Source organism: Chamaea fasciata, unplaced genomic scaffold, assembly GCF_029207755.1.
Source record: "Chamaea fasciata isolate MVZ Bird 193981 ecotype frontalis unplaced genomic scaffold, bChaFas1.0.hap1 SCAF_7, whole genome shotgun sequence".
Lineage (NCBI taxonomy): Eukaryota > Metazoa > Chordata > Aves > Passeriformes > Sylviidae > Chamaea > Chamaea fasciata.
Window position 1 is genome coordinate 20758195 of NW_027094092.1, and position 25804 is coordinate 20783998.

General features: G+C 37.1%; 1 protein-coding gene across 8 annotated transcripts in view; it reads right to left on the minus strand.

Moving 5' to 3' along the window:
* Positions 1 to 25804, minus strand: part of LRRC4C (leucine rich repeat containing 4C) — a 502291-nt gene that overhangs the window by 69631 nt on the left and 406856 nt on the right. For 2 of the 8 annotated variants that reach the window (XR_010721885.1, XR_010721884.1), the window contains exon 1: positions 20873 to 24170. The exons of 3 other annotated variants lie outside the window; for them this stretch is intronic. The gene's annotated coding sequence lies outside the window, so the exon portion shown is untranslated. Of the gene's footprint in view, positions 1 to 20480; positions 24197 to 25804 lie in introns of those variants that run through there. 3 more of the 8 variants (XM_066187875.1, XM_066187871.1, XM_066187877.1) reach the window with 3 other exon arrangements.

Here is a 25804-nt window from a genome sequence, read left to right on the forward strand (position 1 = left end):
TTTACTTTGATTAACTTGATTTTCACTTGTAGTCTGCAATTGGGGGATTATGAAAAAGCTACTACTGCCTTTTGTTGCAGTACATGCAATAAAAAAAACTTCCATATAGAGAGTTATTTGGCAGACTTGATGGTATTCAGTGTGTAAGAACAGGTTCTTTTAAAGGAAGTAAATCTTTCCCCACTTGTTACTCCACATATGAAAAGTGAGGCATAATTTAAACTTATTTTTTTAAATTCTCAGCAGCTCATATCATCCTTTTCACTTCAACTCCAGGAAAAATAACATATTTTGGTTGAAAGCCTGAAAGTATGATTTAAACTCATATATTTCACACCCTCTATTAAATTAGTCTTAAATGCTGATAAAATTCAGCAATTGGCAGAATGCATTGAAGACACAAGAATGGAATAACAGGTTCTGCATATCTGTGACTGTGTGGAAAAGAAGATGTGATAGAAAAGTTTAGTAAATAAAATATTAAAAAATAAACAAGTAATAAGTAAATAAATAAATAAGTAAATAATGAAGTAAGAATAAAGTAACACTAAAATAAATAATAAAAAATAATAACAAAGTAAAAAATAAATAACTTGTGGTACAACAATCTCATGGCCCACTGATACTCTGTATATGATAGGAACCTGCAGAATGCAGGAACTCTAGAGAGAAGAATGTACAAAAAGTACTTGGAATAAAATTTAGCTTTGTACCCCCGAAAAACTATATGTACCGACCTAAGTTTGGACAAAAAAGCCCAACGAATACTATTGAAGCATTGCTGGTTCCCACTAAATACTAATCTGGTTTGAATTCCAAGGAGATCTTAGAGTTTTTGTTCTCTTATTTATAATACAAGGAAAGGAAACTTTGAAATTAAAAGTCATTCCAAGCAGAAGACTGCCCCCTCAAAAAAAAAAAAAAAAAAACAACAAAACCAAACAATGAAAACAAACAACTCTAACCCAACCACAATATTTGCATTCATTTCTGATGAGCAGTAAGAAATGTTAAGGCAGTCTATTGAAGTCAAGTAGAAACTGGTGAGTTTCTTGCTATGGTAACCTTTCCTGCCTCTTGGGATAGGTATTGTCAGATAAGTGAATGATTGCCTTGGAAGAACAAATGGTTTATCCTAACTTGACTCAAAGGCTCCATCATTTGTAAAGGATAGTTAAATAAGAAATTGTTCCCTCCAACCAGGCTCATTTTACAGCTATTATAAGGAGCATAATACACAGTGATATGTCTATTATGTATAAATAAGGAGGAGTTTTTCTGAACATTCCATATTTTAGAAAAAGGGTTTTTTCTTATCTTTACAGAACACTGAGAACAGCTAAAAAAGCTGTTTCACATAAAGTCCCAAGTTGACAGATTTTGGAGTTGTTTTTTTTTGTTTTTTTTGTTTTTTTGTTTTTTTTTTTTTTTTTTTTGTTTTTTGTTTTTTTTTTTTTTTTTTTTGTTGTTTTTTTTTTTTGTTGTTTTGTTTTGTTTTGTTTTGTTTTGTTTTGTTTTGTTTTGATCAGGTTATTCTCAACATGTTCTGGAAACCAGAAGCCAATCCTCTGAGCAAAGTATGACTGGCAAAACTGAGTTGTGATTGAAATCTAGCCTTGCTGTAATGGAAATATGGAGCCAAATGACTGCAACAGCACGTGGATCCTTTAGCTGCCGTGTCCTGGGCCTAGGCAACCAGTTATGGCTGAAAACCAGAAGGGTATCCGTAATTTTTACCTTTGATGCTATGCCTATATAATCATCAGTATAACAAAATACTACATATTTATCATACACCTGCAAACCAGAGAAACTATGTGAGTCTACCAAGGAATGAAGAGAAAACAATATATTTTAAAGAACAGTAATTTTTTGTCTTTAATGAAAAGGGGAAGCCAACTCCAATTTCTTGAATCTGGAAAGAAGCAATCTAAACCCAGAACCATTATGTAGTTAATTTCCTGGAAGAAGGGGATTTTGAAAAACCTAAGGCCTGAGTCAACAGAAATATCTGAAAGTTCAAAGAGTGCAAATGCCTGCAACCAGCACAGCTCGTTACAGGTACACTGACTGTTCAAGCAGAAACTCTGAGGGGCAGAACTGAGAGATCCGGCTGGATGCCAGCACAAGCATTTCCACTGAGTACATTGGGAAGGCAAGTGGCCATGATGATTTCTAAAAGTCCTTTCCATGCAATAATTTCCTGATTTTATGTAATTATAAAATTAGCAAAACTTGCATAGACATATTCACAAATATTTTCTCTTAATTACACCATAAAATTAATTAACAACTTAAAATATGCAGGAATTACGTAGAAGTTTAACAATTTTATGTAGTTTGAAGTGTTTAGGCACTCAAGTTTTTTAAAAAAAGGTCCAGAAATCTTAGAAAAAAAGTAGGAAAAAAATAAGCATTTTGTTATTTAAATGTGCAACTTACAGAAAGAGACGTAGGGGAAAAATACCAATCATGGTTTAATCTTTTTTTCATAATGGATATACTTTTATAGGTTTCATAAGTTAAATGTTATATGTGACATAATTCAATATTATGCAAAATAATTAAAATTTTTAAATCAATAACCACAATTTTGAAAGAACACAATACTTATTTCTAAACCCACTTTCATTTGTTTCGCAAGGGTCTAAAAGGTGCTGAGCAACTCCAGCCTCTGATGACTTTGTAATCCTATTTTGCACTTGGCTTATTATAGCAACTTGCATTTCTCTTCAATGGCTCAGTCCTGCACGGTAGAGAGATCTAGTCCTGATCCAGTAAAGCACCCTGATTCCTGCAGGTTGTATCCAGATCACAATCTGCAAATACTTCCTTTTCAGTAAGGGTGATAGAAAAAGTAGAAGGTAGAGTCTTAGCACTGCTTTGCCAACACAGAATCAAGCTGAAAAAGGCTTATGTAAAGAAGGTAATACAATTAACAGATTGCAATAAATTGTTTTCTTTATGGATCAAGGCATTGTCTGATTTGGAACTGTAACTAACCCACAATTTCCTTCCTGAGATTTTTCTTGGACATTCCTTTCCCTGCTGGAGGAGTTGAACTGTTCAGTCTAGCTTTTCATTTACTCTCATCTGTATTGTCTTCTCATGCACAATAAAATAACTTGATATTTCAAGATGGGTTTTTCAGATAGGTGTGAGTCTCATGTTCATGAACTGATTATACTTTTTAATAAAATTCTTTGCTTATATACTTGAGTTACCATTATTTCAAGTGTTGGGTTGTTTTTTTTTTTCACTCCATTTGTTATTAATTTATATGTTTATAATGATCTATAGTATTTACATGTGACAGCTGCTAAATTTTGCTGCACTTACTCTACACTACACAAAAGCAAGGATAAAATTATTGCCTTTTAGGAAAAGGGTTCCACTTAATGCTAATACCTCTGGGTTACTGTACCTTGATCACTCTGGAATGCCTTCAGTCCATTTTACCTGTACAACAGTGGTAGAAGTATTGGGGAAAAAAAATAGGAAATGACAATTTCTTTTAAGAATTAACATTGTATTAAACACCTTTGCATGTAGGAGGGATGAAAAGGGAAATGGGTCTTTTAATGACTGGGGCACTCTATTTGGACTTAGATAGGATCTAATGCATCAACACGAACAATGAGAATAATTACTCAATGACTTTTGATTTAATTTTCTTGGCCAGCTCTGGGACACTGCAAAAGGAACCCAGCTGTTCCTTGATTGCACATCTGATATTAAATGGTGTTATATTTTCCTCAGTGCAATGCAGGGAGTTACTCACACAGCAAGTCGGTTACTATCTATGCTCTCTGTAATAGTCCGATCCTAGCAAATTGAAAAAAGATTTTATGAAAGACTCAGGTAAGGAAGAAAGATAAAGCACACCATGGAAACGCTATACATGCCACCCTGACATTCATACAGCAGGACTGGACTTAGGATTGGACTATGTTGTATATACATAGAGATCGGATCTAGCAATAAATGCAATTGCAGTTAAGCTAAACTACATTTATCAGTTCTATTTAATAAGTGTTTGTATAGCCTGTACCATAGGACTGTGATCATTTATCTTCCAGTCTATTCAAGCATACTGACATAATCTAACATAAGCTTTGAAAAGATAAATATAAAACCAAGCTACACTAATTCTTTTTTATTTGAAAGACAGGTCTGATTAAATACATTATTTACATCATGTTAGAAGTCAACATTTTTTAATGGTATGATAGAAAACCTTCAATGAGAACTGCAGCTTTTGAGATTCTTTGACACAGGCAAACTACATTCGTAAAGTGTTCAGATATAGGTTGAGTTGTCTTACCCAAAGAACTGAAATTTGAGGGCTTCAGTTTATACCCTCTGCTACCACAGATAATGGTGGTAGCTAATTCCCATGCCTTCTGCAACATTGGTGATAAAGAAATCAGAAACACAAACTCCGTAAAATTTAAATTGAGGACTCTTTGTCCTAAGGAATTAATGTTGTGTATGCTTGTTTTTTGAAGAGAATTCGCCCCAGACCATCACTTCTTGCTTTTTAGTCATGGTGCATAACAACTCTCTCATTTACTCAAACCTTATTCACATTTATTCAAGAAAATGACTCTAACTAGGAATATCCTATTTACACTGTTTGTGTAAGTCTGCTGGTAGCATGAGCCAAAATACAATGATCTTTAAAATTAATTTACATTTTAAAAAACAGGTTTTTGTGTTGGTTTTTTTCTTTTTTTATTTCAGCTCTTTAAAATATTGCAGACTAGTATTTAAAAAAAATATTTCTACTTTTGCACCTACTGCCTGAAGAATAATGAATGCTCAGTTTAATTCATTTTCCATCTGGTAACAGGCCTTTACTTCCTTCTAAAGATGACTGATGTACTGATCATCTTTCAATGCAAGAAAGTATCACCAAATAAGGCCAGAATTTTCCATTCGCTTCTGTTTTATTTAGGCAATACTTGTTCTGAAGAATGTTCTAGTTTTTCACCCATATTTAGAAAACGTATTGTGTACCATGGTGAGATAGTCTGATTCTTGCCAGATTTGAACAAAAAGGCAATACAACGTTAGATAATTTTAGTCATAATGATACCATTCAGTGGAATCACAGTTATGCAATGGTATGTTTTCACAGCATTGTGGAGTTGTGTTAGGATACTAATTTCTTGGCATTGTAGCCCATTTATTTTCATTTATGAACTCAGAGGGTGGAGGGAAATGTGCCATGCTAAAATTTGAAGCAGTCCTTTAGCTTTCTACTTTGAGTCCACTGTTGCACATACACTATTACCATAATAGCGGAACAACTCTGCTATTTCAGAACAGGCAAATCAGATGGATTTAAAAAATAGGGGAACGCCGTCAGGAATTTTTTGATGAACAGTAAAGGAGTTTAATGTGTAGAAAAGTCATGTATGAAGCAGATCTCCTTTGTGGAATGCAAACCAAAGCAATATCTAAAAATAAGTACCATCTTATTCTCTTCATCAACTGAAGTTTATGCAGACATCTCTTAACCTAACACCCACCACAAAAAAAAAAAGAAAAATACAGTATGTTTGGGAGACAAAGTGTCAATTATTTTCTTTAAATTCCTAGACGTTCATTGCTCTGACTCATCCAATTTTCTCAGTTTAATAAAATATGACCCTGTGGGAGTAGCCTGTTGCAAAATTTACCATAACTATCTTCTGCCTCCAATGTGAGAAACGAATTCTGAACGTGTGGACAATTTCTCCTTTATTTGGTTAGTTAACTGTTGAGGTACCTCTGTGTAACTTCTATCTTGATCATTCTGGCAATATGGAATTTATGCAATGCACAAAAATTTGATAAGGATCTCTGAATTAATGCAAACTTTTCCAAGACCTTTTAAAAGAGGATGAAATTTAGGGGGGGGGGGGGGAGAATAAAACCCAGAATAATTATGAAATCAATAACAATTAAGCAATTCAGCAAAACTACTCAAAGTACCACAGCACCAAAAAACAAAGACCCTATGTTAAACTCAATTCATAAAAGATACTTAATATGCCAGGCAGAAGCAAGCAAGCAGGTGATATCCATTTCAGTGTTTTAATTGTGTTGTAACCTCCACAGACAGTCATAAATAAAAATAAAATTAAAAGTAAAAAAAAAAAAAAAAAGGGAACCTAACACAACATTTTTGCCCTTTCCTTAAGTCTGATAAAGTTTTATTGTACTGAATTTGCAATTTATAAGCAGTGATTTATATATAAGCACAGTACACTGGAAACATTACATTCAGCCAAACTACTGATCTTGAAAACCCCTTCTGAAATGCACAGTTTTCACTCATCAGAGTATTTCTGATTCAGTAGCAGACATGCCTTCCTGTGCAAACTCATGGCAACTGACAATGTGAGAAATCGAGATATCACCAAGCCCTTTGGCTGTGCTGTGAGTTTCCTGGGGGTAGGTTGGTCACAGTAAATTGTCCTTAGCTGTGAATTTCACTTTCCTCCCGAGACTCTAAATCTCTTGACCTCTGAGTCACATTTCAAAGTCCACATACTCTCCATCTGCTTGTTTGCAGAGAAAGGAGAGGACGAGTGTCTGCAGGACTAGAGAGAAGGCTGAAAGGAGATGATTCAATATCAGAGATTACGCTACCATTTCAATAACAATGCACAACACTAGTTGCTGACTTAATACCTTCCCACGAATGTTTGTTATAAATCAATAAGCAAATACTGTCATGACTAAATACCTCTGACAAAAGACAAGGCTTATCTACATCAGGTCCTAGGCCTTAAGACAACCAAAACTCTTATAGCCTCTTGCATATATATATTATACTTAGCAATTGGCTGTCTAGATCTTTGTCATTGATTTGATCCCAACCTTCCAGTATGACAAATTAAAGAATTCAGTGTCCTGGGTTCAAGCTGAAAAGGGACATCTTTATATTAGTGGGGTGCTACAGAAACTTCTCCTCCATCAGTAGGAAGTGGTTCGTCTACTAAATGCATAGCAACCTGGCACATCATTTCAAATGGAAGCAACCAATGTTGTGACTTGCAACAAAAAACTTTTATAGCCTTAATGCTTGTGAACACTGACAATTGGCAGAGTAGATGGCATTTCAGTGTCCAGTAAAAAGAGAATTTGTGCTTTTCAACCATTATAGTCTATGAATTGAAAAGAAATGAATAAGAATTTTGGTGTAAAAAATGTAGAAACCCTGATAAGGTTTTTCTTGAATGCTCCTTATTGACTTGTTTAGAGCTAGAATATTAAAGCAATATTTAAATAAGCCTTGCAATTATGTACTCCTAAGATTAAGAATTAGTGTAGGCATATGATAAAATGACCCATGTCTCCAAAATTATTTAATGAATGGAATATTTAAGATAAAATGTGTACGTATTTTTTTGTTTGCATCTCCTACTCTGCACTCAAGCACTGTTTTATGTATGGCGATAGAAATTGCAATAAAAACCATGCTTACAAAATGCCTTTCATTCAAGTACCTTTCATGCAACTTAAATCTTATGTTCACAAAATCTCTCCTTAATTCCCATTCCCACTTCTTAAAATACATTAGATTTGTTTTGATATCTGAACTCTTATAAATGGAGTGTTGGCTTCTTACATTGTGAAAGGATCTGTCCTGCAATATGAGAATGGACTTTCTCGGAAGTTACAAAGAAGTTAAAAGGAGCACATAAGAGTCTGTGTGCTTTGTTTCAAAAAAAATGAGTAAGAGGCCACAGAAAGGTCAGAGTTAAGAAATCTCTAGTGGTGCTCACTACAAGACTGACCATTCCACTATATTTAAATTTATCTCCTAATTGCATTTTCCTTTCAAAAGGTATAATTTGAAATAATAGAGGTGAGAAAGATGTGCAACAAAATCTGTTTTCTTGCTTTTGGGAGATGGGTGATAGTTTCATTACTGGTTTTGGAAAAAACTTATTCTTAAAACTTTCTGAAAGCAGTTCCTTTTTTATCTAACTGCCACGTAGTTGGTGTTATAAATCATCAGAGATCTAGATGACTAATGTGTGGAGATTTGTATCCGACTCCTAGAAAAACAAAAAAAAAAAAAATGGAAGCAGGTGCTTTGCTAAATATATATATAAAAGACTATTTCCCTGCAACTTTTCTACAATGCAATCACAGTTGCAAAGAATCATGACTTTAATACGTCACAAGGCCAAATGCACTCCAAAACTTTCAAGAGCAATCTATCCACTTAAACATACATACATTTATAGAAATATATAGCTTTAGCAATGAAAGTAGTTCAGCTCATGCCAGTGAAATTAAACTGACAGCTCCTCTAGTACATTTCTGCCTCAATATAGAATCTGTTTTCATTTCAGCAAGGCTTCATTTTGGTCCATAGCTCCATCTGTATGGAAAAGTTGACAAGAATAGTGTTGTATCCTAGAAGGTTTTTAACTTTTCATTAAAAAGAGTTACAGAAATTCTCAGAATCAGGCAACAGTTCGCTGTCCTCCAGTCTCCCCACACACCTCTCCCCAGTGCCAAGATCATTCAAAGATAGTTCTTGTCGTCCAGAGACCTCTGGCAACAAAGCACTCTTTGGAAGCTACAACATGAGAGAAAGAGCTCTGGAACTTTGCTGCCAGTGAGGAGAAAGATGAGCTATTGACAGACAATATGCATAAGGACCTCTAGTCAAACACTAAGGAACAGCCCTATCACAGTTAGATTTCCTAGTAAGTAAATCAGTCCTGTCTTGGTCTCTGTAATCATGTGGCTGGTCCCAAGCACGGTCGATGGTTTGAGAAGCAGTTACATGAACTTCTGACAAGAGAATTTTCAGAACAGACCAGGAGAAAAGGACCATCTGAAACAGAATTTCAGTGGTAGGTAAATTTACTGGTTTCTATTGTAAGGGAGCAGTAAAGCATATTCAGTATCCTTCCTCGAAAATCCAGGACTACACTATATGGAACACACATGTGGAATAATGCAAAAGGGTTAAGATGGGGTGTGAATTTTCAAAATTCTGATTGCTACACTGACTACCTAGACAGATATTATCAGTCACTATTAACAGGGCTTTTGGATCATCTAACCTAATATGCACTAACTATGCCAGCAATCTTAGTGCAAGCTCAATGCAGGTTAGTTTTTATACTCATGTGATGCATGCTGTTTTCTCCTATAAACAAGCATGTGAGATCACCCAATTCATTTTTATAATTCCTGCAAAAATAGTGTTATCTATCCAAAGGCAGGGTAAAGGGTGCAAAAAAGATAATACAGAAAAAAGTCGTGAGGTAAGAAGTATAACTGTCTCTAAACTCACCCACAGCTTCCTAACATTAGGAATGCCCTTTGCTACCTCAGAGAATATTTTCCCACATTCCAGGACCTTTTGGGCTAACCACTCAGCTGTAACAATGAAATTGTACACTGCTCCAGGAAGGCTCAGGAATGGAGGAAACTCAATTTATATGAAAAAAAATTGACTTGGACTACAGAATTTTAAACAGAGAAAGTGAACACCTACCTCACCAGTAAGTATGATGGATGTATATTTATTTTAGATTTCCACCAGAATTTTTTTCTTCGAAACGTTTAGTGCAAAGAGGAAGGTGAAGAGTAATTAGAAATATAAGTAGTTAGAATATGCATGTAATTTCAATCTATATTACCAAAAGCCATTATGCAGAAATGCAGGGGAAAGTTCACTTAATTCTTTCTTCCTCTCTGTCTTCCCAAACCTGAGACATGAATTAGCAAAAGAAATAAATAAGTAAAATCAAGTCCACAAATGGAGTTATTTTATGAAGACAGAAATGCACATTTCTAGTCTGAAGTGCTTAGCAGTCATTCACAGCAAGAAAAGGATGAGTTCAAAGCAATCTCTAGTGTCCTGTAAACAGAGTTGGTTGTACCATCTTTGACACCTCTACATTTAGTCTGTTTCAGACCTGGAAAGCAGTCTGGCATATATTGCAGAATAGGTACCATCTGACCAACTACTGCAGAAATTCGTATCTGGATTCATATCAGAAGCCTATACTGGATACAAGCTCAGAGACAATAATTTGGGGGGGGGGGGGGGGGGGGGGTGGTGTTTTTTTTTGATTTAGATGTTGAACACCTGGATAAGCTTAAACAAATGGAATTCTTCAAGCTGGAGGCCCAGGTTGCTGATAAGACAGTGTTTCAGAAGTACAACACCTAAAGCTTGCAACCTCTACACTACTAAGAGAACTCTGAAGGAGGTAGAATCTTGGTCATATAAAGTTCGTGGATTGGGTACCAGGTGAACAAGTAAATAAAATTGATAATTGTTCACCCACAGCACAGCTTTCAAGATTCACCTTTATAGAACATTTCAGATTTGACAATATCACAGATTTCAAATGACATTTTTCCAACCAAGCAGAAGTCTGAGGCACTGAGTCAGAGTACTGTCATAAAGCAGCAGATGACCCAAAAACCTCTTTGGTGTTCTGATAACAATCTCAGCAGAGAGGGAATGATGGACTGCAGAGTGAATCCTCTGGGGTGTTTTGCTCATAGCAAGCTACAGATATTTGTTGAGGACAGGACTGGAAGCCTGGTTATAGATGTCCAGGCTACATTCCTTCTACCTGCAGGTACAGGGACCTCAGAATCATCTACTCTGCCTTTCTGAATTATCAAAATATGCAAAACACAAGGTACACTTCACTACAACAGTCATCCACAAAGACAAGGACCCCAAGAGATAGAGAAAATGCTTCTCTGTGAATTTAAAAAATAGTAAATTATACACCCTTAATTTCTATTATGAATTTATGAGACCTCACCTTCCACCTGTTGCTTCTTCTCAGAATTTGGTATATTACAAAACATTTAAACATCTATTTTTTTTTTTCCATTTGAACTAAACACATCAGTTCTTGAGCTTCTTAATGAATAGACAGATGTTAAAATACTAAATTTTTCCTTTTTATTCAGCACTATTTTTGTGGCTATATTCTTTTCAGCAAAACTTTTAAAATGTGGACAAATTCAAATACAAACAGCATCCCAGTTTTCCCACTGACATTGGTAAAATCACTATTCTGTCTCTGGAATGTCATAATATTTTTTCACTAGCACTGTTGGAGCCCATGTGGAAATTCTTGCTTGTTGAGAATTCAAATTCTCTTCCGAGTTGGTTTTATAGATAAGTGTCCCTCATTCAGAATTTCTCCTTCTTATATGTACCATTTTGCATCCAATATTACTCAGAATGCCTATCTTATTTATCATGCTGCTTCATTTGGTCTCGAGGAAAAGCTTCTCACTTCATGTGACTGAAATCACATCTCTATGGCCAACGAGATTTAATTAATTGGCATTCTCTGCCAGCTCAGGATCAACAATACAACAACAAAAAACCACCATACTAGACACTTAAAAACATCAATAAATACATAAAAACTTTAAGAAACCTTTAAAAAACACCACTTAGATACCCTCACAGGCTGTGCTGGTTATGAGCACATCCACATTCCTGGGAGTGCAGGCTCCCCTACTTGCTCACTCTTCCTCTCAAGACATGGGCCTCCAACTCCAGGTGTTCCCATGTTATCTGCCAATGGACAGGCTGGGAAGAAGGCACTCCCATTTCATGCATGCCCTTACAAGGATCAGGTCACCATGTGCAGCCACTCCATCAGATGGATGTTGGCTCCTGACAGTGCCCAGCACAGCTTGGTCAGACCAAGCCAAAGGTTGCAATGAAAGGGGTCCATGTCTGGCAGCATCATAGAAGTGTTTTTATTCTGTTTCTCTAACCTGTCTAGCTTATTCATGCATTAAAACTCCATGCTTCTTTCAGACTCTTATTCAAGCTTTGTTTCATGGGTTTTTTAACTTATTTTTGATTGTTAGAGGGGTGTTTGCTTTTTCCTAGTTTAGGGATTTGTTTCTGTTTGGTTTTTTTTTTTCCAATTCTCCTCTTTAGCATTATCAGTTTTTGGGAAATGTCCTCTCAGTTAGCTCAGATAATCTTATTCACCCAGTTTACCATCATATACCCATCCTAACAGATGTTCTTATCAAGGTTATTTTGCTAACTGTGGGCTCTACACTCACATGTAGTGTAATTTTCTGTGAAGGATTTCTCTAGAACATTGGTACAATTATTGTAAAAAGATTTACAATATCTGTATAATCCATTAAAAATATTTCCTCACAATACTTATTTTAAAACATCTTAAAAGTGCTTCTAAGCTACTTAAATGTTCTATGTTTTTCAAAGTTTGAGTGTACTTTAATCCATGGTAACTTCTATCTACCAGCCAGGCAGTATAAAAGGGTGAAATCGTTTACTTGATAGAAAATATTTCCCATAATATCATATTATTGACATTCAAATTTTCCCTGCCTTAAGTTTCTGCCAGATGAATCCTGTATTGTATTTTCAGTAACTTTGCCTAAAATTTATGTCAAGAAAAACAGTCAATGGTTACCGTGTCCATATAAGCTTCACTCATACCATTAGAATATTTTCTAGATACATACTCTAGACAACTTTTTGAAAAAGTAATAAATTACTGTTGATTTAAGAATATTTGCCCCCTAATAAATGTTTCCCAAAACCCTTTTGCTTGTTTTCTCTTTTCACAACAATTTTTTTAATAATAATTTTTCCAGACTGAGAATAGAAATATTAATTGCATTATTCTGACAGTTAGGCATCACTACTGCCAATAGCTACTTACAGGACGTGGCCAATAAAAACAACAAAAAGACAGCAATATTCCGTTATTTCACCCAACTCTCTCTTATTTCTCACTTGTGGCTAGGAAAATGAATAGAACAAGTGTCTGGATAATTTAATAGGGCAATTTGCAAATCTTCTGACTTTTGTAATGCCAAATAAAAATTTGCTTCTTTAAAGATGAGTAAATTATTGCAAAATCTTGGCCTGCTTTGTCAGCAATCCTGCTCTAGCTCTGATTATAATTTGAGCCATCATTTCCATTGTTGTAAAGATTGTTTTTGGTGACCTGTAAGGTAAAAAGACCCATTCTATTATTAACAGAGAATCTTTTACAAAAGCATCCCATTGAAATATGAGCATCATACAACTGCATCTTTTCTCCCTAGAAAACACCTTATTTCTGGTGTTTTCTAAGACTACCACACAATCCCAACACTTCTCTCCTATGACACCAATTGTACTCCTTTTATACCTTACTTTTTAATAGAGGTTGTTATATGATTTCCTCTTTTTTTTTTTTTTTTTTTTTTTCCCCCCTACTGTGTACTAGTCTGTTTTGATACCAGTTTTGGTTTAGTTGTTAAATTTTTACTTCCTTTTCCCTTGTATCAAAGACAGACTCAAAGTCAAATATGAAGTCTTTTAAGAATTGGGTTTTTCTATGGCAAAACAATATATTCCTAGAAACTGACCAGCTTATATTCACAGCCTTCTGTTTATGTGTCCTTTCCAATCAATTTTTCTCATAATTTTCCTCAGATTTAGAAGATACGTATTTCTGAAGCAGCATCATTGACTGCTTTTTATTTTTGACTTGCCATAGGCAATCATCAACTTCATCTTTCTTTGCCATTAAAAAAAAATCTCATCTGGATGATATTTTAAATTAGATGCAATACCTTTTGCGATAGGAATTTTTTATCTACACTTCTTTGCAACTCTTAATGACATTCTAGTACTGCTGCATGACATTTTCATATCCATCCTCAAACCTGAAATTTCGCATTAGAAAATGCAATTATTTTTTTCCACATGTTACGGAAAGTTACCTAAGGACTAAGCTATCCTCCACTACAGTTTGATTCAGTAGTCTTTAACAGATACCTCCAGGCCTTTACTTAATGTATGTAACTCAATCTTCAGGGCCAGACCACTCTTGAAAATGCACATCACAGAAAGAGGGATATCAACATGAACATCCACTGAAGGTGAGGTATTCTGACCTCTTTCTGGTTCAAAGGAGAAATCCATTATGGTTTTATTTCCCTGCACCATATACAGTCAAAATTCACACGGGCGTTAAATGCAATAAAACTCTTACTGAAGTAGTAGACTGTGCACTGCATATGAGCAGCCTGAAAGGCTAATGGGGTCACCATCCTTCCCCTCTGGTAGCTGTGTCACAAACATCCTTAACAAAAATGAACCTCAGTTCTCTAAAGGATGTAACAAATATAAAAGCTTTCCTCCGGAAAAATTATTTATAACCACTTGTAGAAGAAGCTCCCTGTCCAGTAAGTGCTCACAAACTGAGTAGGGGGAAAGAAAATCCTTGTAAAACCAAACAGCTAAGTAAAGAACCCTTAACACAGCATATATGCCCTTTGGCAAAGAAGCTCATGGAATTGAATATATTTGCCAACATTTCATTTGAAACTTGCATGTAATGAGGAAAGGAAAAGTATGATTCCTTAACCCACTTCTTTCTGTCCCTGTAAAGCCTCTTCTAGCTTTTAAAAGGAAAAAGATAACATTTTTGTTAAACTGATTATAACATGCCAAAATATTCAATTCTTGACATACATAATCAATACACAGAGATTACGCCATCCTAAAGACTGAGAATTCAAACTTAAAATATGTAATTTTAAAAACAGCTCCTTTTGTTAAGCTAAGGTTTTTCTGTGCAAGTGAGATTAATTCATCAATTATTCCATTACACACTGATGAAAAAGATACACTAACACCTGGAATGTCAGCAGGGATGGCAAAGGAACATGGAACCTTTGGAAATTTTGAAGCTTGTAGCATATAAACTCAAAGAGGTATTCAGATAATCTTTTTATATCTGTAAATATAAATATCCATTCTATTATTTATCTCTGGAAATAAAGAAAAAAGAAAACAAAAACCTACAGAGCAAGATCAGTTCTGCTAAAGTAATTACTAAATATCTGATTGAAATCAGTTGGAGCAAAACAGTTTATGACAATAACAGAAGAAAAAGATACAATGGGTAGCACAATAACAGAAGAAAAAGAAAAGTTAAAAAAATAAACTGGAAGGGTTGCTACAGAACCAACTAGCTCATGCACTTTACAATGCTAAATGACAACTAAAAAATAGGCATTAGTGAATTTAAAAAAAAAATTCTTTCAATTAATTACTGCAAGAGAGAAATCTCACTTATACCAGTTCATGGAGATTGTCATCCTCTTCTCTTACATTAATAGTCCACTAATAGCTGTTTTTGGATATTAGCAAGAAACTAAAGTGTTGGCCTATAGCTGATGAAGATCCAGTATGATGAAACTTTCATCCTCTACTCCCCACCATAATAAATTCCAATCCAGACAACGGAATCTGATGATCTTCAGTAATGTGATGAGTGGGCACAGTGCATGAGAAGTGAGGTGAGCACCCCCCCTCCCAGTCACCGATGGCCACCTTTTTGCCATTGCAAAGATTCTGGGGTAAGCTCAAAGTACATGAACAGAATTAATGCCTGCTTAAAGCCTTAAGATAGTCTTTCGCTTAAGATCGTGTCTAAGGTGTGATTATGAGCAGTGTGAGGAAACCTGCACTGTTATAACTCTTGCTGCACCCCCCCACACTGATAACCAGGCTCTTTCTGTGCTTGGCTTTATTTCCCATGTCACATGGCATGGGAGGGAGGAGATTATTGCCATGAAAGCAAAGGAAGGCTTGTAAGCAAAATCAAAATGTGCTGCAGATCTGAAGGACACTAATACTTTCTGGAACTTACTACAACTGTTATTCAGCATCAGGTCATATCCTTTGGGCAATCATTCTTATATGTATGGTGAAATAAAAGCACCAATCCCTTCAGCTCCTTGAAGTCAGGTCATACTATAATGTCCATACAAATATGAAAGGAAATCACATCCATATTTCTGAGGATTATTTTAATGCACAGGACTGTATGAATCCCATAATCCCATAGCTGTCAACTAACTGATTCCTCAAACACAAAGAGCATTAATGAATTTTCTGAATTGCTGCTGGTTTGCAGAGAAAACATCATTTATTTAACTTCTCTTGCTGTGAAACTTCTGTATAAGCTTTATCTAGTTGCAAGTGAAATAACTGTTGATGGAATCTTTTGCTTTGAGGGTGGTTGGTTTCCTTTTTAATTCTGCTGGTTCCTGGTTATACTGCTCCCCCACAGTCCTGACATAACAAGTACAAGCTTGGCAGCAAAACTATGGCAGATTTTATTCAGTGGTCTGATGCTGCCTCTCTCCCTTTCATGGGCAGCAAAGGTAAATCTTGTCTTAGCACTGTGAAAACAGAATTTTAAGACTTATTGCAGTGGTGTTAGTATTTAAATTTACACAAGCTATGCTATATACCTGAAATGCATTTTAATATGCCCAAGGAATAGATTCAGTCCTGGAAAGTTCATTGTTGTTTCTAATTGTCAGCGACTGCTACACTTTGCTTGCCTGCAGCTATCCAATTAACATATCACCACTACAGAAAATATTGTAATATGCTCGATGTCCTAACAACAACAAATCTCACACTCCACTTCTATCCAACAATTTCCTCCTAATTGGGTTTCCAACAAATTAGCAAATATCAGTGAAGAGCATACGCAGAGTTATGCCATCAGATAATGCAACCTTTTCCTATTGCTGTGCAAAATTCTGCTGTGGAGATACTCCTGGTAGTTTAGAATATCGGAGAGACAGAGAGAAGGAAAGCTCAACTCCAGAAGTGGAAAACATGTAACTTGTGCCCTAAGATATCGCTATGGCAACATTTAAACAATGAACAGAAAGCCCTGAAGGATTCTGCTCTCGCTTCCTTGGATACCAAATGTAAATCCTGATTCTCTTTTATTGTGTGCATGCACAAGCGTCTGATTTTTGCCTTTTTTGCTAACAGATAGCAAAATATCCAGGCCCCCTACCAGGAACTACGCATTAATTCACTTCCATGTACTGCAGCTTGTGAATATGCAACTAAAACACACCACTGGCATAATCATCTCCCCTCTTGTGACCCCATTTCTACCCCTTATAAGAAAAAAAAAGACCACGATAGTACAGTTAAATAACGGGTACCTTTTTTTTTTCTTTTTTTCTCCTGAATAAAATCATTAAATAAACCACTCAAGTGTCACAAGCCAATCCGCAGTGTCTTCTGCCATGACAGGAAGTAGAGGCAGGATCCTTTCCAAGGGCTGCTCCTTCTCCAAGCTGCTAGACTCAAGCATGTTTCAAGGCTGCGTTTCAGATCAGCATGACTGCTGCTATTCCTAAATCCTTCTCATCTGGGTTATCCTGTGGGGGCTGGAGGATGCTTGTTTTTCTTTATGATTTTCACAGAGCAGCGGGCAATGGGATGAAAGGCCCCTGGGAATGGTAACCTGAAATCCGGTCAGCTTCCCTACTCTGGAAAATACTTAGTAGGTGCCAACTGCATATCTTCAGAGTAATATTCATCCCAGACTGAAAACGGCACTAATTCCAGCATCTTTCCCTCTCCCCTTGTTCCCTCACTAGTCATCAGAAACAAAAGCATATCTCCAAGCCAACACGAAGCCACTCGGGCAAGACTGAGATGGAGGCACTCACTCTCATATTGCTGGTGTGCACAGTGCACTCCTTCAGTGAATATACTGCAACTTGGATAGCCTGCCTTGGGATTTTTCACCAGCACCAAACTCTCTCAAAATGTGCTAAAATCCTGTCCTGAGCTCTATCCAAAATCTTCCTTCCTCATATTGCAACAGCAAGAATCTTCATGCCAAATGGGAGACAGCTTTTTAGGTCACAGGCAAATAATTTTAAAGCCTACATATAGGAAGCCATAGCAACACCTCTGGAATCCCTTTGTTTTTCTCCAGTCCCACACAATTGCTTGTATTGGCTCACGTCTATTCTTGGGTCTCACCTGAAAACCCATTTTTCACTTGTCAGTGGTATCAGGCTAGGAGATATTGTGACACAATTTGCCGCTCCAGCAAACTGAACCTGCTTCAATTCTAGATCAGTACAAATCATTCCTGACATGAGAAAAGACACAGACCAGTCAGCCCTTTGCATTAATAACTTTGCCTGAAGTTTGAGGTACGTGATCTCTGACCTTCTAGAAAACAATTAGACCAAACAGAGCAGGATCTTCCAATACAGCTTTATCTTTCCTCCTGTAGAAGCATTTAGCACCTAAATATGCACATAAAGTTTCCCTGTACAGTGCCAAAATCCCAGCTGCCTGGGGTCACTACCAAAAATATTATCCATGGTTTGAAAAGGAGACAGCCCTCAGGACCAGCATATGCCACTGAATGTCACACCTGTGCTCAGACATCTGTGAGGGAAGTAGCAGAGACAGCCAGCTCCAGCCTCTGGTTGAGGAGATACATTGCTTCTCACTTAGCTGGATGTCTGGATGAACGTTTTGGCTATTTACTTCATGGTCAGCCCTTCGGGCTCTGGAGAAGCCTCTGCATAAATGCTGAGAAATGCTATAGTAATTCCCACTTTGATATTGAATGAGTTAATCTCTGGGTTGTCCCATGTGTCTTTTGGCTACTGTATTAAGTGAATGATTCACTGAAGTGTGAAACTGTTGCCTCTTTGGAAGCAGACACACATCCCTAGCTTTTTAATGTTGACAAGGTTTGCCTATTTCAGCCTAAACTCGTGACTAAATTTTCCCAGTGCTTCCTTATCATGTCCTGCTAGTTATTGGACAAAATGAATGGGGCACCTATGACAGCTTTCTATTGTCCAAAACTGGAGCTGCTCCATCAAATTTTCTGTTTGTGTGCTCACTTGACAGCAATCCAGGGAAAAGCTTGGAGATGCCTTTTCCTTAGCCAGCTTCTTTTTCCTTCAGTAATTACTGAGCAGCAGCTTAACATAAATTTAGCTTTTCTATTACTGCAACTGCTGAAGTAAGTGTAGCCCAAAACAGGGCACAGACTTATCATGATACATGAAGGAATGAACAAGAGGGACTTTTGCACTTATTTTCAGATGCTGACAAACTTATTACCCATTTAGTGTCTCACCAGGAAACATAGGTCCAGAGGAAAAAAAAAAAAGAGGTTAAAGCACTTCACACTAAAACAATTTAGCTACACTGAGAAGGATGAGAGTAATTGAAGCTGGAAGGAACAATTTTTGCTGTGCCTGCTTCCTTCTTTTTCTGAGCACAACTGCACAAAGGGTCTGATTTGTTCGCGTGGCTAAACAAAAACTCCCAGAGATTTCCTTAGGAGCAGAATTGAACCCTAAATCTTAATCCTTTTCAAGTAGCCAGTGCTTAAGAGGCATGACCTCCAAACAGAAGCACATGGGACACATTTGAGAGGCTAAAGTTCTCATTTCCATTATGCCAAAAGATTCAGGACATTTACATGAAGTAACAGTAGTGATGTAAGTGAATGAAGAGAGGGGAAGAAAGGCGGAGGCTAATAATGGTTTATGTATTTATCCAGGGAAGTTATAGCTCTTTTTTTGTTGTTGTCTCATGCAGGCATCTTGTGAAGTGAGAAATACTGCCAGAAATTAAAAGAGCTAAAATCTGGACCTACCAACACTTCTTTCCTTCCTGACTGCTCTCCCCTTCTCCAGAATAGTGCTGCTAGAGAAAAGTAAAAGGAGTGGCAAAACTAGTTCTGCACCTCGCCTTCCCAAAAAACTCCAACAAAAAACCATTCCTATTCAATGGCTCATTTAATTAGTTGTTTCTCTCATTCCACACCAGTTTTGGCCTAGTACCTTTAGTTGGAGCCTTAACATGTGAAGGCCTGGGTTGAAGAGGGCAGAGGTGAGGGAGGACAGAAGGGGAAGAAAAAGAAAGAAAACTCCCCACCCACAAGCTATGCAGTCATGCCAAGAGAGGGGACGGAAGTAGCACTCTTCCCCACAGGAAAACATGAACCTCTATTTTAAAGGGAGGATATCAGGTTATCCTCCCTTTATTCCACACTCCCACACCATATTTCTCCAGGAAGGGAGGGAGATTTACTGGTCTGTTACACACCATTGCTAATTTGTGAACCCCACCATTTAGAAGCACCTTTTTAATTATTTTCATTACCAGCAGAATAAAAAAAACCAGTCTCCTGACACCTCAGAATCCTCTCACTGCGTGTCAATCAAAGTAAATCTCTTTCAACTGCCATGAAAGTCCACAGGGACCCTGAAGGATTCACCACAAAATCACAAAGAATTTCCCAGGAGATCCGGAGGGCATGGGTGGCTAGTACAGCAGTTCCCTGAACTCCCCTTTAATAGAAGAATGTCCTCTCTGCCTGTTACAGTCCTTTCTTAGCAATGGAGTCTAAACATGTAATTTCTCTCAGATCTGCATCCTCAAAATCCATTAGGAGCCCCTGCCCCACACCCCCCCCACACTCCCATCAAAAGTCATCCTTCACCTCCCTGCTTGATTATAAAATGCTCCTGTTAATACACCATATTAATCTGCAATGTCAGACTGGATAGCAGCATTTAAATTAGAGCCTTGAACTATTTCAAACACTTAGTAAATAAATAAACAAACAAACCTCCTCTGTGTATCTAATTCCATGCAACTTGCATCCATTTGTAGAGACTGGGCAACCAGGCAGCACCCCCCACTCACTCCAAGGGCTTTCTCAAAAGATTTCTTTGCTAGTGAACATTTACAAACGCTATAGAGACACACAGGCAGGCGTCTGCAACACCCTACCAAGGCTCGAGTTTTAGGAATTTGAGCTATTGTGAGAATTCAGTTCTATCCTCATTCCATCCCTTCCCTCTTCCCACCCCCACTTCCCTCCAGCCATTATCAAAATACAGTCAGGTTCTGTATTCAGGTGGGGGGAAAGACTGAGAAAAGCAGAAAAAGGTTGAAAGAAGAGAGGCAATGGGACACATTTCCTTTCCCAAAAAATAGTAAAATGGAAAGTGTACTCACTGTATCCTCAAAGACTGTCCAGCTGGAAATCCGAGTGATTATGAAAAACCAGGGTGGGGGAGGGGTTAGAAAACTATTTCATTTCATCAACCAAACCAAAATTAAAAACAAGAAAGGAAATTAAAAAAAAAGGATATCCAATTGCAATTTCCCAGCAATTTCAGTCCATAGAGGTGCCAATCCAACCCAGCACTGCTGAACTCTCCCCCTCTGGCAATTTGCTTTCTTCTTCTCTGTCCTTTATTTTCTCTGTGGCTTTCAACTTTTCTGCTTAAAATTTCTGTAGTGGCAATGTTGACGGTTGCCTTCACTGAAGAATAGTGGTTTAAAATAACAGGACAAAACAAAAAATCCTTGAGGAGGATGAATGGTCCTTTTCCTTTCCGAAACTTTTCATTCCACTGTGGATTGTTTGCCTAGTTTCCTTTTTCTGAGGTTTTCTGCCTCTCTGGCTCCACTGTTCCCCATTGCTCTCTATTTGTTTTTTCTCTGGAGAGCAGAAATAACTGTATTTCCTTTTAAGCAATCCTCCATCTGTATTCTTTTAATGAAATTTTGTTGTGACCCTTAAGATCCAGGTCTTGCCAGGCAATTTTGTTTTTCCCCCTTCTTTGCTGCACTATCAATTATCCAAACCATGTGTCTCCACATTAGAATGGGGATTCCCATTCTTCTTTTCCTCTATACCCCCACACTCCTTTAGAAAAGAATCTCCTTTTGCATTTAAAATTTTTATTCCTGTCTGTCAAAACAATAAACTTTTAGTCTCTCTCCCCCCTCTCCAAAGATCTGATTAGATTTCCAATCACAACCCAGTGCGCAATTGGATTTTTGATTTCGGCAAGAAGCCAGCAATCCACAGCATCAGTACCCTCTCCTTGTTTCAAACTCCACGTTATATCCTTTTGCCTTTCCTCCAACTCCTCTGCATTTTCATAATTTCACATTAAATGAAATGAAGGAGGGAGGGAGTAGAAAAAAATTCAAGGATCCCACCAGCTGTCGAGAATAAATCCATCTCCTCGTTATTTTTTAAACACTTGGGATGGGTATTTTTAACGCCCACTCTCGCCTTTGCCCCCCCACTTCTCAAAATCCTTCAGACGTTAAAACTCCCCCGATGGGGCATAAAGAAACCCGAGATGGTGTGATTTGTCCTCTTAGCTGTAAATTTCAGAAGCACACTTTGCTTTTCATTTTAGCTTCTTCTCCATCTTTTGTCCAGTAGCTATGTGAATCCAGAAGCACAGAGACGGATAAAGATAAACTTCTATTTCTTCTTTGAGGAGAGAGAGGGAAAGAGAGACAGGAAGAAGGATGAAAGCTCTCTCGTCTCTGCCTCCCTTTTCCTCCCTTTCTGTGTTTCAATGCAGGTCTGATCTCATTTCCAAGCTGAGCCTGGTGTATTTCAGAGGTACAAGTTGGATTTCCCTTCTGCACAGCAGCGAGTTAGTCTCCCATCTTCTTCCACATGCCAGTTATCTTCCCCCTTTTCTTCCTTCCTTCCTGCCTCCTTCCCTTCCAAGATGACACAGTCCCAGGAGCGCAGCCGCTTCTTTCAGCTTTTAGTTTCATCCCTGACATGCATAGCCCTTTGCACAGCCGAAACGCTTCCTTCCTGCTATGAGCTGCGGCTTGAATTCTCCCCGTGTGTGCATGTAGGGACGCATGTATGTGTATATCCAGTTCCTGACAGCTGCTGCTGTTGCTGGGAGTAGCTCCGCTTTTCAGTCGCTCTGGCTTTCTGTTACTCCCCACCTTTCAGTAGCACCCTAGGATTTGCAAATGTCCCAGGGCCGGTCTCTCTGGCTACACTCCTCCTTCTCCCCTTCCGTTCTCTCCCCTCTTCCTCTGGTGCGTTTTTTTCTTTCTTTTTTTTTTTTTTTTTTTTTTTTTCTTTTTTTTTTTCTTTCTTTCTTTCTTTCTTTCTTTACTCCCCTCTCTCCTTCTCTCCCCCCCCTTCCCCTTTTCTTTGCTTGTGATCAGTAAAATACAATTACCCAATTACCTCCCATCATCTTAGCACTGATTGGCCAATTGCATTAACACTTGATGTCAGGGAAAGGGGCCGGGAGCTGCTCCGACGTGGCATTGCTGCCACCTGCTTGACAGACTGGGAACAAACTCAGGGTTACCTTAAGAAATCTCCGAGTCAGAAAGCAGTAATTGAAAAACAAGGGATCATCTTAAGGAAGGGAATGTCAAAACTCATTTTCTTAAAAGCCTGCCTGATTCTGACAGTTCAACCAGTATTTGCAGGTTCCAGCCTAGCCGCTGAGGCAGAGTAAATGACAGCAAAATGAAATGAGGTATAAAGTTGTCTTTGCAAAAGAAGTACAGGGCAACCAGTACTCACAGGTACCAGCTCTGACAACAGATGCAGAGGCACGATAATAATATGAAACAAGGAATAAAGTTATCTTTGCAAAAACTGTAACAGTGAAAATAATTTGCGTTGAAAGACAATCTGTTTTCCAATTACAGAAATCGATGTTTGTTTAAAACTTGTATGCACATACAAATCACCTAAAACTCCATTTTGGCAGTTGTTCAAGGGCAAAAGCTCTTTGAACAGCTTCAAAGTTTAGGTCCTACCTTCAGCAGGCTGTGACAGCAACGCAACAATGCAACTTCCAGGCTCACCTATCGAATCTGCCAGTTTGATTGGAATCACTTCTGACATTTTGGTGTTTTCTGAACTGGCTCCCTAATTTGGGTTATTGAAGTACTGACATGTTTGTTGTGCTCTTACCAGCTTACCCACATATGTTAGCTGTACTTATTATCTATGTTACCTAAAGTGCTCAGAATTGGGCTTGTGTCTTTTTTCTCTCGGGGATCTAAGTTCAATGGAAATTTTATAGAAAATTTTGCATGTGTAAGGTCAGATACACTACTCGCTTCATGGAAACAGAATACTGATGATGTATGTGCTGGCATTTGTCTCTCTCAAAATCAGAAAGGTATTATTTATAGATCTAACTCCTCCACATAACCCCAAAAAAGAATAAGTCAGGTGCTTCAATGGTGATTATAGCAAACTTCAAATATTGAGCAGTAACTCTGAGTTTTTCCAAACATATAATAACATAACTAGCTCTTTGCTCAGTCCTCTCTCAAATAGTCAAGATATGTTTGGTATCCTTACTCAAGCTTCAGCTTTTGTGTGAAATTAACATACTTGAAAATAAAATAAAGTTTAAGTTCTATGTCGTACTAGAAGTTTTTCTAGAATTTTAAAATCCATAAGCTAGCTGAATTCAGTCAAGTAACACTTACTGAATCATTGACTTTCAGATTTATTCTACTGGCTCAACAGGCTTTCTGGTGAGAAGGTCCTATTAGATATAAGTTAAGCAACCAGAACCAGAAACATTCAGCATCTGATCTTCCTACCCCTGAAACCAGTGGCAAACACAAATAACCTGCAATGGGTGAAAGGCTGTGTGCATAGCAATAATAAATAACTCAAACCTAGCGGCCTTTCAAAAACACTAAAAAAGTCTCTGGGGTTTTTTGATGAAGGCTGCAAGTGTGATAGGAGATGAAGTTGCTGACAAGTAATAATCTTTTTCTCAGTTGGTGAGCTTATTTTGTCCCTGTCTGATTCACTGATGCTGCTGGTGTATTTTGGATCTACAAACATCTTATGAGTCTTTTTCTTTTTACAACTCAAAATTCAAAAAAACACAAGGTTATTCTTTTTCCCAGAAGGATAGAAACATCACAGTCTAATATGTTTCCTCCACTGTTTTTTCAAAAAGTTCCCGAAAATTTTCCTCCTACTATTAAATAATCTGTGAGTGAAAGGGAAGGTTTCTATAACTGAATTAAACAAATATATAGGAGTCAGGTGCAGAAGATATGCAATTTTGGGCATCCAAACACAATCTAAGACAAACTCTGTTACAGCATCTCTGTTGATACAAAGTGATACTTATGATAGAAATGTGCATATTTTCAAATGACATCAAAACACACATTTCTAACAGATAACAGCTAAAATAGATTACATATCTCTCTGTATACAAAGATAGTATATTTTCTGGCATATATGTGACTAAACAAAAAACTGTATCAAAACTGCAACACGCTCTAGACTACAATATAATCTCTCTTAGAGCTTGTTATCTTTAATACATCAATTAGACTTTATCACCTAATAAACATAGACGATAGTGTGATTAGCTTCTTAGAACATCACTTTAAAACAATCTGGTTTGCAATATTTATAGGATGACATTCCAAACTATGTGAAGAAGTAAATATCCTTATATTAAACAAAATAAAAATATATAAATGCATTATCAGTTTTACAAGCATATATGTCACATGTATGCAACCTATTTAAAACAAATATTTTGATACCATCACAATAACTCATTCCTTAATCAAATGTTAGAAGACTATTATTAACTCTGTAGAGAACTTTTACTTTTATCCTGCAGTCCATTATATGATGTTGCCTTTTAACACTATTGTTTGTATATTGCCTTCAGTCTTGCCCAATCCTGAGTATGGAGGGATAACAAAATTCTAATGTATGTATTGGCAAATCTTCATATAATAAACATGAACAGCAGATTGTTATATAGATTGTTTTCTTTTCCAACAGACAAAGCCAGTTATAGAACTGTGCATGTTATAAAACTCTGTGTATGATTAACACTGGAAGAGACCAGTGGAAAAGACCAAATATTCACAGTACTCAGTCATTTGGTGGAAGAGAAATATGGCTAAAGCCTGGGAGAAAAGCATTCTGACCATAAACAAAGGAGAAGAGAAGCATTATAATTGAATAAACATAACCAAATTTTGCGGAAAAACCTTTAAAACCAGACCGTTTTACTTAGACAAACGGAAAAGCAATTGCAACATTTTCCTAAGTCAGTTGACAGCCCTGCCTTCCTTTTAAATAAAAATGAGGAAAAC